We start from the raw sequence: 12806 nt of genomic DNA on the forward strand, positions 1-12806 counted from the left end.
GTAGAATGGAAGCTCTTCGGAATTCACCCTCACACTGAAAAGAGCGATTCTCTCCACGAGTGCGACCAATCTCTCTCTCTCTCTCTCCCTCTCCGAACTGCAAAGCCGAAGTTCTCGGCGCCCTTCCAGACTTTCCACAGAGAAATCCTTTCACGTTTGCGCTTGTTTCGACGATGTATTTCCGTGCCGGCACTCCACGTCCGCGAGCACGGTCCCCATCGAGGTGCCATTTCACTTTTTCGCTCTTTTTCCCCGCGGCCAGATTTTTCTTCCTTTTTTTATTCCCTCCACCCCCGGATGCGGCGCCTCCACTCGGTGCGAAAATGACGCGGGAAAAGGGGCGATCGGAGGGGCGCAATTCCCCAAAAATGCTCGGCAATTTTTTCACAATACCGCCCAGATTGCGACCCTCTCCTTCCGTCGGTTTTTCCCGCCTTTCCGCGGCCGGAAAACGCGATACCTCCTACGGGGCTCGCCGCAATGTGGCCGGAATTTTCCCCTCGTACGGTGTACCTATATACTTCTTTCTCCCCCCAACCCTTCCTCGACCACTGAAACGTTTCCTCTCGGGAATTAAGTTTATCGCTATCCACTTCTGTTACGGGGAAATCGTGGCGTGTCGGCCGGAGCATCCGCCGCACGCCACTGTCGAATTCCGCCCCCCGACATGATCGAACCTCCGATCCTATAAACTTCAATGCTTCCGCGGTTTTTGCCCTCCTCAGACCCGATTACCTAATCTCGCCGCGATTGCTAAATTCGATCTCAGAGTCCGCGGGAAAAATCAACGACTGGCGAGATTTTTTTTTAACCCACTCTTTCGATAATCATTCCGAATTAATTTGCCTTTGCACCTTTCCCGTCTTATCGGTTCGGAATACTCGCGAGAACTCGGGCTTCGCGTTATCATTTATTTAGCGGCGGGAATTCATCTCATCTGTATTTTTTTTTTTTTTTTTCTGAGACGAGCTGCGAGGTGTGCGAGTCATCGAATTCATATTTCGACAATGTAGAAAATCAAGTTGAAGTGAAATATTAATTATGGATAATCGAATGACGTTTGAGATAAATCGCACTCCTAGGTAAAATTCAATTACGTATGTGATACTTGTTTATTTTTATCCTTTTTTTGGGGGGTATGACAGTTCTCGATATGGCCAGGGTGGCGTCGAATCGAAATTTCCCGTCTCAGAGTCTGGAGGTCCTGCGGAGGAGCGAGAAGTCCCTCTTTCGACTTTATCAAGCACATCCGAGGGTTGGATGCGTCGACCCGGAGCGTCGCGACGCAGTGCCCGAATGGAAATCGGGAGATTCGGGGAAGAGCACGAATGGCCGAGCATTCGTTACACGAGATTGGGTCTTAAGGTCGGGATTCGTCGTTTTCGTCGTCTTCCTCGTTTTCGTCGTTTTTATCGTTTTCGTCATTTACGCCGTTTTAGCCGTTTACGCGTACCCCTTAAATTCGCCATATGGCAAATAAATCGTCCCCTACGCCCGACCACAATTTTCAATCTTCATCCATTACGCAAGTGGGCACGAGTTACCACTTTACAGGAAAATAAGCCATGCGACTTGACCCGAGAGGGTCTTAAGGTCGGGATTCGTCGTTTTCGTCGTCTTCCTCGTTTTCGTCGTTTTTATCGTTTTTATCGTTTTCGTCATTTACGCCGTTTACGCCGATTACGCGTGCCCCTTAAATTCGCCATACTGCAAATAAATCGTCCCCTACGCCCGACCACAATTTTCAATCTTCATCCATTACGCAAGTGGGCACGAGTTACCACTTTACAGGAAAACAAGCCATGCGACTTGACCCGAGAGGGTCTTGACATTACTGCCAAAATTCAAAAAGTCGACCATACATCTCCGATACCTCGTATCCAACTATTTTCCAATTTTCTTAAATTCTTCCTAATTTATCGACACTCAAGTCGCGCTGATTTCCGAAAAAAATTCGGTCAATCGATTTTGACAGTACGTAGTCCACGTGGGTCTGTGCCCTTTATTTTTTTTTTCTGTTTTTTTTTGGTTACCTCGCCTAGTTCCCGATTTTTCGAAATATCGCGACAGCGGGGAGATCGATTCGGACGTTCGGACGTCATCGCGTCGATCGTAAAAATCGAAACGCGAGCCCCGATGGAAATTGCCATCGTTTTGGGCAATCCTCCTTTTGACGAGGTCCGATTCGCGGGGGGTCGCGGAGATGGGCATCCTCGAAAGTCAGAGAGCCGCAACGGTGTTACAACGGCAGGTATCGATGGAAAATCAATCGCTCCTGGCACTTTTATTTATCCCCCATCGGTGACACTCGACCGCCTCCTCCCTTCGGCGAACGACTAGGAGGGTCTGAAAAATCGGAGGAGCTCGGAAAATTGGGAAAACCTGAAGAATTCGAGGTATCTCCTCTAACCTCGCTGATACACCCTGGAATTAATTCACACAGCGAGGGCGAAAATTCCGAGAGGGGTGGAATTTTGAATATGTTTCTTTATGAATTTGTGGGGCGCGGTGATGGACGGGTTGATGGAATCGGGAATTAAGGGGGTAACTTATTTCTTCCCCCGTGGAAAAGTTGTACAGGGCGCTCCGGGGGGAGGTTCTTAAAACTTGGGCCATACGTCGAGTCCCGAAGGAAGTACTCGGGGGGGATTTACCCTGTGGGGGGTGGGGCGTCGTTAAATTTCCTTGAGCGACGATGAGTAAGCCCGATCGAGCTCTTCTCATGGGGTGCCCTAAGTGGCCATGAAAGCGCCCTTAAACGCCCCCGGGAGCTGGCTCATAAATCCCACTCGGCACCGACTTCCACCCTGCGCCAACCCCGACACGAATCGATCTTCATTTCGAATTTCCGCCCGCCGATAATGGGAGTATTTTGAACGGTAACTTCGGCCCCAAAGGGTGTCCCATCAGGGTCCGCGACTTTTATGGGAGTCCATTTCTCCACGGAAATGAAGGAGACCGCGTCCCCTCCACACCCAATGGTCAAGCTGTCTTCGAAATCAGGGTGGATAATTTTTTTCCCCTTCTACTTACATCACCCTTATGGAACTTACAATTTTATATTTCCTCGATAATACCACTAACATAATTTACCTCCTTGTTAAGTGGATATATTTTTATTTTATACCAAACATATCGGGGAAAAAACTGTATTTATCCCCATTAAAAATAGGGGGATGCAACCCTTGGTTGAATATAAAACAATGAACAAATTGCCATCGGTCAGGGTGAGAGATGTTATCTCATCCACGAGAAAATTAAAAAATCCGTTTTTGGGGGACAACTTCGAGGGTGGCTCTTACCCCCTTAAACTCACAAATTAGGGTGTAAAAAAAAGTACGTGACTCTTGTTTTTTGACATATGTTAGTACCAAGAAAATCGATTAGGTACATTCGGGGGATATCTTCCTCGTTAGTCGTTCCGGTGAGAAGTGCGATGATTGAAATCGCCATCGTTAAGGGGATTTTAAAACGGAATCTAGGGTAGAGGGCGGATTCGTTCCGAGGGAATCCTGTGCCAGGATTCGAGGTCCTTACACCTCGGTCCCCGATTCCGGGGATGCAGTTTCCAAGGACTTCGGGAAAGCTTTCGACCCAAGCATCGAGCTTTCCCTGGCACTCGAATACAGAGGGCCGATCGGATTCCTCGGCTCGTCGTTTACGGACCTCAAACGGAGAGCCGCCATTTTCTGGGCATCCCGAGGGACGATTCGATTCCCGATAACTCCTTCCTTCGCGTACCCGGAATGAAGATATTTATCGGGACCCTCTGTCGAAGTCCTCGGGGCTGGTTTTTAGCCAGGGCGCGGCTCGGACCGTCCGACCTCATCCCCCGTCTGTTCCGGATTTTTCAGGAAAAGCCTCTTTTTTTTTTTTGTATTATGCCCAAAGTGGATTTCTCTGTTTGCGCGATCCTGCCTTCACCCCTCAAGGGAGGGGGATTAGGTGCATCCGATGCACCGGCGGCCATAATCCGGGATGCTTTTTCAGATATGGCACCTCACTTTGCGACAGGTGCACGTCTCAGGTGACGACTCTGTCTCATATGGTTCTCTTGGTTTATGTAGTTTATCTGATTTAACTGGTTTACCTGGTTCACCTGGTTCACCTAGTTCACCTAGACACGAATAAATGCATGTCCAAGAACCTGGTAGATCCAGGATCCAGGATCCTGTCTTCGCACGACACGTGACGACGCTCCTGTAAATCGACGACATCGACGCCCGGCGTTCCCGTCGACGATTTTACACGACCTTTTCCTCTTTCGAATGGAATCCAGAGAAATGGAATTCCGCGACCACCCGTAAAATATCAGGATAACGCTTCGCGGAATTTATGGTCACCGAGGAGTGAGAGATATTCGTAATTTCCGATATCAGATTAGAGGAATTATGCGGCTTTATGCGGTTACGATTATGCGACGCTTCTCGGCCGGGTCGAATTTATTCCTGGCGACATTTCTTGCGGCTTGCAAAATGTCCTTCCCGGACGATTTGCCCGAGAAAATGTGCCTTCTGCGTTTTCCGCGACCCGTGGGAAAGTGTTTCGTGGTAATTCCTTCTCGTTACGTTATCAAACTGTCATTCGGACTCGATTATCGTTGCGTTTCTTCGCGCGATAATTCAACATCCGGAAGTAGGGTCGATTCGAAGGCGGCTCGTTGTTCGCGTTGCTCATCGAATCGACACGATAAATTATCGATCGATTATCCGTCCCGATGATCGAACAAAGCCTCGTTAAACGGCGGAACTGGACGCTCGCGGAATCGTCGCGTTTCCACTTTTCCGCTGGCGAGCGAGGCCGTTCGTTTCGCCGATTATAGTTTACTCGATAAATATCAATTACCCTTAATGAAAGGGGGAGGTATGCCCCTCATCCCATCGACGGAAATTCTCGATCGCGTTTCTGGGATTAATATCGTCGGAAACATCGTTTTCCTCGTGCAACGGTAATTAATTAATACCCTCCTGGCATAATTCCGTTTTTTTTTTTTTTTAACTAATCCTAACCATTTTTATCATTTTTCCGCCTGGGTGGAAATTCCCCATCGGGACTTCTCTGCGAGGTCTGGATTTTTCAGCTTAAGAACGGGTTAAGCAGATTCGCGGTCCGACTTTTCCGCGAGTCGCCATACTTTCCTTTTGTTCTTTCTTTCTTTCTTTCTTCTGCGTGGACGCGGAGTCCGCGTAGGCCAATGGTCCCGAGAACCCGGTGAAATACAATTTCCGGATTAACGTTTCAAAGGGGAGCTTTGAAACGCTCTGGCAACGCAAACGCGACCGCGTTGCGAGACGAACCTCTCTCAACTAATACCCTAAGTCCACCGCTTCACATCAAAAGATGGCCGCGGTCGAGGCTTCCGGCGAGGTGCAACTTGGGGCTGGTCCTAAGCTCGTCCAAGTGCCAAAGACCGGCTTAACGCGTCCAACGTTGGCCGCTTTACGACACATTCTCGACGCCAATATCGCCCCTCAACGTCTTAACAAACAGTAATACTTATTTTTATATACGCCGCAATTTAAACGATAAAAATCGACGCGTGGTCGCCATGTCAAGAGATGGAAGAGAAACTCGAAAATTCTTCATAAGCGTCCAATGCTCACCGCTTTACGATACATTCTCGTCGGCAATGTCGCCCCTCAACGTCTTAACAAACAGTAATACTTATTTTTATATACGCCGCAATTTAAACGATAAAAATCGACGCGTGGCCGCCATGTCAAGAGATGGAAGAGAAACTCGAAAATTCTTCATAAGCGTCCAATGCTCACCGCTTTACGATACATTCTCGTCGGCAATATCGCCCCTCAACGTCTTAACAAACAGTAATACTTATTTTTATATACGCCGCAATTTAAACGATAAAAATCGACGCGTGGCCGCCATGTCAAGAAATGGATCAAGAAATTCCAAAATTAGAGAATTATGAAATATCATGAATTATTCTTAAGAATCTGCAAAGTGCCCTCGTACGTTAGGAGATGGTTAGTTTTTACGTGATTAATTTAATCCTTTCTTTCCATTGTTTTTATATTTTTACTTCACTTTTAGAAATTTGCGAAGAGATTTGGTGTCGGTCTTTGAGAGGGTTCTTTTAGGCGTCGAAGTCGCTGCTTTGAGGGCGGGTATTTAAAAAAAGAAAATTAGTCGTGGTAATTTCTTTTTCTTTTTTTTTGGAAAGAGATTTTCTAGACATTTTGTTGGCATTCGAGGGGGTCGTCGGGTCGGCGCCGTCGGGGCGCTGCGAGGACGGGAAAAAGGAACCGAGTGGTCTCGCCCAATGGACCACGGGGGTCATTGATATTCCCGCTACACGACGACCCCCTTTCGGTGCCGTCTGGAAAAATGGCCCCTCGCTCGGGTCTCGTTTTCTTGTCTTATGGCGACAGTACGTCGACCTCGATCGCCCTTTGCGACTCTTCATCGGGAACGCGTCCAATTTGTAGAATCGTTGGTGGAGGTCTTTCCAAGTCTCGATCGAACACGAACATATTTTCTTAACGCTCACAATTAATGAAAAAAAGGTCCAAATCGTTGGTGGAGGTCTTTCCAAGTCTCCATCGAACACGAAAATATTTTCTTAACGCTCAAAATTAATGAAAAAAAGGTCCAAATCGTTGGTGGAGGTCTTTCCAAGTCTCCATCGAACACGAACATATTTTCTTAACGCTCAAAATTAATGAAAAAAAGGTCCCATGGATTAAAAGCCAACGTTTATAGCCGAGTACTCGAAGGTGGCCCATTTTCTTTTCTGTGCTTTTTGACGGTCAATATCAACGAAAATTGAGAACTAACATTTATAACCGAGTACTTCGAGAGAAGGCGGTCCATTTTCTGGATGCTGGAGTAGAGATGGGGACTTTGCGTAGTTCTTCTCAAGAGAAGATCGCTCCAGCCTGGCTCTATCGCTAGTTTTCCCCCTTTTCCAGAGTTTCCGGTTCCACGAGAATGCCAACTTGCGAATCTTTGCTCGTCTGCTGGATTAGTCAACGAATCGGGACTCCTGGGATCCGAATTAATATGCTCCCAGATCCGATCCCAAGTTCCTGGAACTTGTCCAGGACGTCGCGGGTGCTTCCAAGTGATGCGTCGAGGCTTTTTTAAAATGAGAAAAAAGAAAAATTGCCAAGTCCGTTGTTTTGAAGCCCACTTCCTGTGGAATTATTCTTCCGGGTGGCGTTTAAACGCCGGGAGCTGAGAAAAGCTCCGAAAACGAGCAGCCTTGCAGAATGTTGTCTAGCCAATTGTCCGTAAGTCAGTGCAACGTGGAAAATTTGGGACGGAAAATTTCTGGACGAGGTGGAAACTCGTTAGTCTGGCGCGAGATAATTCATAAATGTTGATTGTGATCCTGAAACTGACGTTCGACATTTTTTTCGCCTGCCAATTGTCCGTAAGTCAGTCCAACGTGGAAAATTTGGGGCGGAAAATTTCTGGACGAGGTGGAAACTCGTTAGCCTGGCGCGAGGTAACTGATAAATGTTGATTATGATTCTGAAATTCAGGTTGGACATTTTTTTTGGCCAGCCAATTGTCCGTAAGTCAGTCCAACGTGGAAAATTAGGGACGGAAAATTTCGGGCCGAGGTGGAAACTCGTTAGTCTGGTGCCCCTAAAAGCGAAGGCCTTTTGTGCAAGTTACGAGCGACCACACGCTGATGTCGGATCCTGTGAGTGGGATTAATCCAATCCCGGTTAAGATTTAACAGACCCTGGACCCGGTATGATAAAACTGCGCAGCCCTCTACACCCAGAGTTAATTATGCCTCGGTATAATTTAAGCCGCGCTGCTTTTCCGCCGAGTGAATCGCCGCCGTTCTAACGCGCCTCTCAGGAAGTGCCTCGGATTTAAGCATTTTCCGGCTGGACCGTCGAAGGCCCCCGAAAAAGGGAGAAGTTATCTGCTAACATCGCCTTTAGAACAGGAATTATTTATAAAGGGCGGATGCAACCCCTCCTCTCGAGGATGTGCCTAAAAAAAAAAAAGTTAATCTCGTCGAAATCGAGGGAAAAAAAAATTATTCACCGAGTATAAATAATTCCCAAGCGATCCAAACGGCTCCAAATGGCTGTCTGAATATTAATAATAATTCCGAACCAATTTTAAGTTCCTCCACCGGTGAATTTTCCGAGTTTCATCGGTTTCCGGGGAGGGCCCTCCAACTTTCGGGGAGCTTCTCGCGTTTACCATAAATCGATGTGCTCGAATGTTAATCCGAGATTGAGTTGTCGAAATCTTTCATCTCCGGAGGCGAAGGAAGGATGTCCCTACCTTGGGTTTCCGGGGCAATTTTTCCGTTGTTTCATAATATGGGAGGAAGTACCCTCCGAAGTTTATCCAGTTCATAATTCCGAAATTCTCAGGCCCCTCCCGAAGTGACGGTCAATGATGGCGTAAGTTTACCATAAATCGATGTGCTCGAATGTTAATAATGTTAATCCGAGATTGAGTTGTCGAAATCTTTCATCTCCGGAGGCGAAGGAAGGATGTCCCTATCTTGGGTTTCCGGGGCATGTTGCCGTTGTTTCATAATATGGGAGGAAGTACCCTCCGAGGTTTATCCAGTTCATAATTCCGAAATTCTCAGGCCCCTCCCGAAGTGACGGTCAATGATGGCGTAAATTTACCATAAATCGATGTGCTCAAATATTAATCCGAGATTAAGTTGTCGAAATCTTTCATCTCCGGAGGCGAAGGAAGGATGTCCCTACCTTGGGTTTCCGGGGCATTTTTCCGTTGTTTCATAATATGGGAGGAAGTACCCTCCGAGGTTTATCCAGTTCATAATTCCGAAATTCTCAGACCCCCCCGAAGTCACGGTCAATCATGGCGTAAGCGGCGGAACTCGAGCGGAATCCCGGAATTCCTGGATTCCCGGGAAATTAGGGACTTCCCCTAGAACTGCATCCCCCGGTCCAGCTCGGATTCGGCTAACGACGGCTCCTTTTATTACCGAGGATTTTTCCCGACGTGGAGATTTACTTCCTCGTTTCCTAGCGATTTGTCCCCAGCGGATCCGGAAGTTGCGTCGCCCCGAGTCTCGAGCGTGCTTATCACGCCGCCCTAATCACCCTCTGACAAGAGTCATTCAACTTTTTCCCTTTACGCAACGTCGGGCATTTCGTCGACAAGGCCGTCGAAACCTATCAGGGGATCGCGCTTGCGCAATCCTCGCCTCGTCTCTCCCTTATCCTCGCAATTAATCTCGAGCCGAAAGGCCTTTCCTCCGCGTTTGACGTATCGCGAGTGTCGCGTTTTCACTTTCGTCCCCCATTGTGTTTCCGCGGGACAATAAGAGAAAAAGAATATAAAGAAAAAAAAAATGCAATGCGCTTCCCATTCGAGTTTGCCTGATGAGAGTCGGCGCTGCGATTATGGCCCGCCTGTTTCCTTAGCCCTGTTCTTTTTTTTTTCTTTCATTTTTACTTCCTTTTATCGTATGCTTTTAGATACTTCTTCGTCCTTAGGGGGGCCTTGCTTAGCGGCGAGTAATCGCTCCGCTGCACGAGTGCTTGTATAAAGATCCCATCGATACTCGCCTCCATGTTTAAGCCCGTAATGGATGCTCTTCGAGTATCGATTCTCCTCTTCAATGGCCCCGGGGAACGCTCTCGTGCAGATCGCACCACGAAAAGCAAAGTAAGATGCGCCGCCGTTATTGTGTCACTTAACGACCATGGGAGCCGAACGTCGGCCTCCATTTATTCGGCATTATTAATCCGACTATAATTTTTTTCGGACATCCCAGGGGCCATCGCACTCTACGCCATTACGTTTGCGCGGTTTACCGCGATCCGGTAATTAAAATCCGCGAAGATCGCCTTGATTGAACCCGCCAAGATGAAACAGGCGTGATTTCATCGGGAACCGATACATATCGGTGCTTCGTAGGTTTTCCTATGGGGAGTTTTCCCTCTTCCGGGAAAAAACCCCCTCCAGAATTTACGTAATAAGGAAACCCGAGTTTTCCTCGAACTTCCCTCCACGGATTTTCGATTATAATCTCTGGGAAATTATTCATATTCCGGGGAAGAATCGGACCCCTTTATCATCGCGCCTGAAATTTTGCTTCGGAACTCTTCTTTGTGAATCTTCATTAGTTCTCCCTTAATCAGCTGAAAGTTAGGTAATTTAATTCCTATTTACTTGGCCTGAAGTAAGACTGGATTTATGAAATTTCCGGGCCTCGATTGCAGAAAGGATTTGTCATTGTCTTTCTCTCGGTTTTTCATTTTCTAGGTGGGACATATTTTGGGGAAAGAATGGTATTGGGAGAAATTCATGATTTTATACACGGAGCGGCTTTGAGGGGTGGAAAAGGGTCTTCGTCTTCTTTTTCAGGGTCCATACTGGGAGGAGACACTCTTTTAGCACTCCTTTAGTTCCCAGGGGGTCTGCAATTTGTCGAACGACGAGTCTCCTTTTTCTCCCTCAGTCCTCGGACTCCTTAACCCCGACTGCTCCGAAGAGTTCGATCTCACGATATTATGCTAACGAAAGGAAAGCGTTTCCGTGCGATCGCTCGTGACGAGCCTCGGAAGAGCGACTTTTCGCCCTTTTTCGTCCCTTTCGTCCCTTTTCGTCCTCGCGGATGGGCAATCGCTATTCAGGAAGTAACCATTCAGGATTTTAACGCGCGGCGACTTTTCACCGCCAAATATGACATTTTTGAGATCATATCGGATAGTAATCTCGCGACGCAATTTTATCTTCTAAGAATACAATTTTTATACGCGGTGGGCCGGATAGGAGGATTGGAATAAAATTCCTGCCGGGAGAAAAAAAAAATCGACCCGGGGAATAAATGTGGATCCTCTCAGAGCTGCAAATGAGCGGATTCCGTAAAATGCAATAATTACGAGCCGGACCTCGCGGAATTGGGTTAAGCGTATTTACCGAGGAGCGGCGTATTATTTCATCTCGCTAATTGAAGGCGTTTGAGGAAAAAGGGAGGGATCACCTCGGGACGTCGCTTCGTTAATTGTTCCCAGAGAAGGAGAGGGGAATTAAAATAAAAAGTCGGTAAAAAAGACGGAGCCACGATGTCCACCGATGATTCGGCAAAGTGATTAAGAATTATGCCGCCACTTTTGTTGCTATTACTTAAACGCAATTTATCACGGGTTTACTCGTCGATCGGGCTTTCGATATTAATACACGACGATGTCTCACCAAGCGAAAAGTGAGCCCCCTATTTTATGACATTAATTACTTGAAAATCATTCCACACCCCCAGATCATCCTGTCTAACCCCGAAACCGTCGTTATCATAAATTAATAAAAAAAAATTAAGATCCCTCGTCGGGGAATCTTTTTTACCCCTCGATCCCTTCTTGACTCTTATTGACAAGGGATACACATTTTGTTGGACTTTAAATTACTTTTTTTAGGAATTGTACAAGTGGGAGGACATTTTCCTCGATTTTCTACGGACTCTCGTTTTCGTGGTTTTCGTCGCCGTTTCCGATAATGCTCCGAAACGCTCGTCGAAGCCCGGGATTAATTTAATTAGAGCAACGAAGGATAATTGGCGCAATAACTTACGGCGATACCGAAATCCCCGATTACGCGACGCGTGTTAATCCGCCGATTGATCACCGTCGGCGTTTCTTTTCGTCCGTATGCTTTCGGTGCTTTGATCCATCCTACATCCTGCGGACTATTTACCGGTATTGTAATCCTCAATTTGCCAGGGCGCGTTTTGAATTTAACTGCGGCTCGTCCGTCGAAACGTTGTTTCGTCGGGATGGGAGACAGGGTATGCGAAGTCAATAGGCGATACTGTTTGGACAATAGGATGTAAATAGAGCAGAATTTGCGGTTCTATTTGAGGAACGAGAACTCTCATTTTTACATAACACCATACCCTCACGAGCACGAATGTGTAATGATGGAAGAAAAAAAAAAAAAAGAATTACACCTACTCGGACATGCATCCCATCGACGCGTATGACTAAGTTTGCACAATTTGACGTTTAAATTAGCAATACCAATTTTGGTGAAAAAAAATTCCCCGAGCCTAGCATCGCGATACAATTTGAACGATGGGATGGAAATGGAGCAAAATTTGCGGCTCTATTTGAGGAACGAGAATTTCTCAGTTTTTCGTATGGCCTTCACGTACGTGAAAGTGTATCCTAGGGAATGAATTTAAAAAAAAAAATATAATAATAATTACACCGACTTCTACGCGCATCCCATTGACGTCTATTGCTAAGGTCGCCCTATTCAGCATTTGGAATTAGTAAGAAGAAATTTGCAAAAAGATCCAGTTGCTCTACAGAGCTCGAAACCGTCCCCATAAAAGTGAATCGCCCGGAGACAAGAAACTCCTAGGGATCGCTTTCTCCTTTATTTAGTGAGACGCGGTCGTCGGGGCGAGACGTTACTTTATGTAAAGCTCCTTCAAGCGCTTTGTCCAAGTCCATCTTTGAGCTGCAAAGACCGCGATTCAAAGCTCGCGGAAAATAAATACGACCATCGAACCAGAATTCGTTAAGGGAAGCACTTTGTCCGGCGCACCTTACCTCGTTTCGATTGTACTTGGCTGACTCGCTTCGCCTTGAAATAATTCCTTTTTTTTTTCCCCCGCCAATAATTAATCAATTTTCGCCCCAGATCGATCGAAAAAGTGCGCACAATTTCCTTCATTTCCGGGGTACAATTTTCTTTCAGTGGCGCGACTTCATTTCCGCGATGCCTGGCCGCGACGTAATACTTACGACAGTAATTTTTATGCCGCCACCGTCGTCGGGTAGCTGCACAACCTTGGGACTAGAATAAATGCAATTTGCCCCCCCCCCCCC

This window comes from Orussus abietinus, unplaced genomic scaffold (genome assembly GCF_000612105.2).
Source record: "Orussus abietinus isolate OABI.00-Male unplaced genomic scaffold, Oabi_2.0 scaffold1, whole genome shotgun sequence".
Lineage (NCBI taxonomy): Eukaryota > Metazoa > Arthropoda > Insecta > Hymenoptera > Orussidae > Orussus > Orussus abietinus.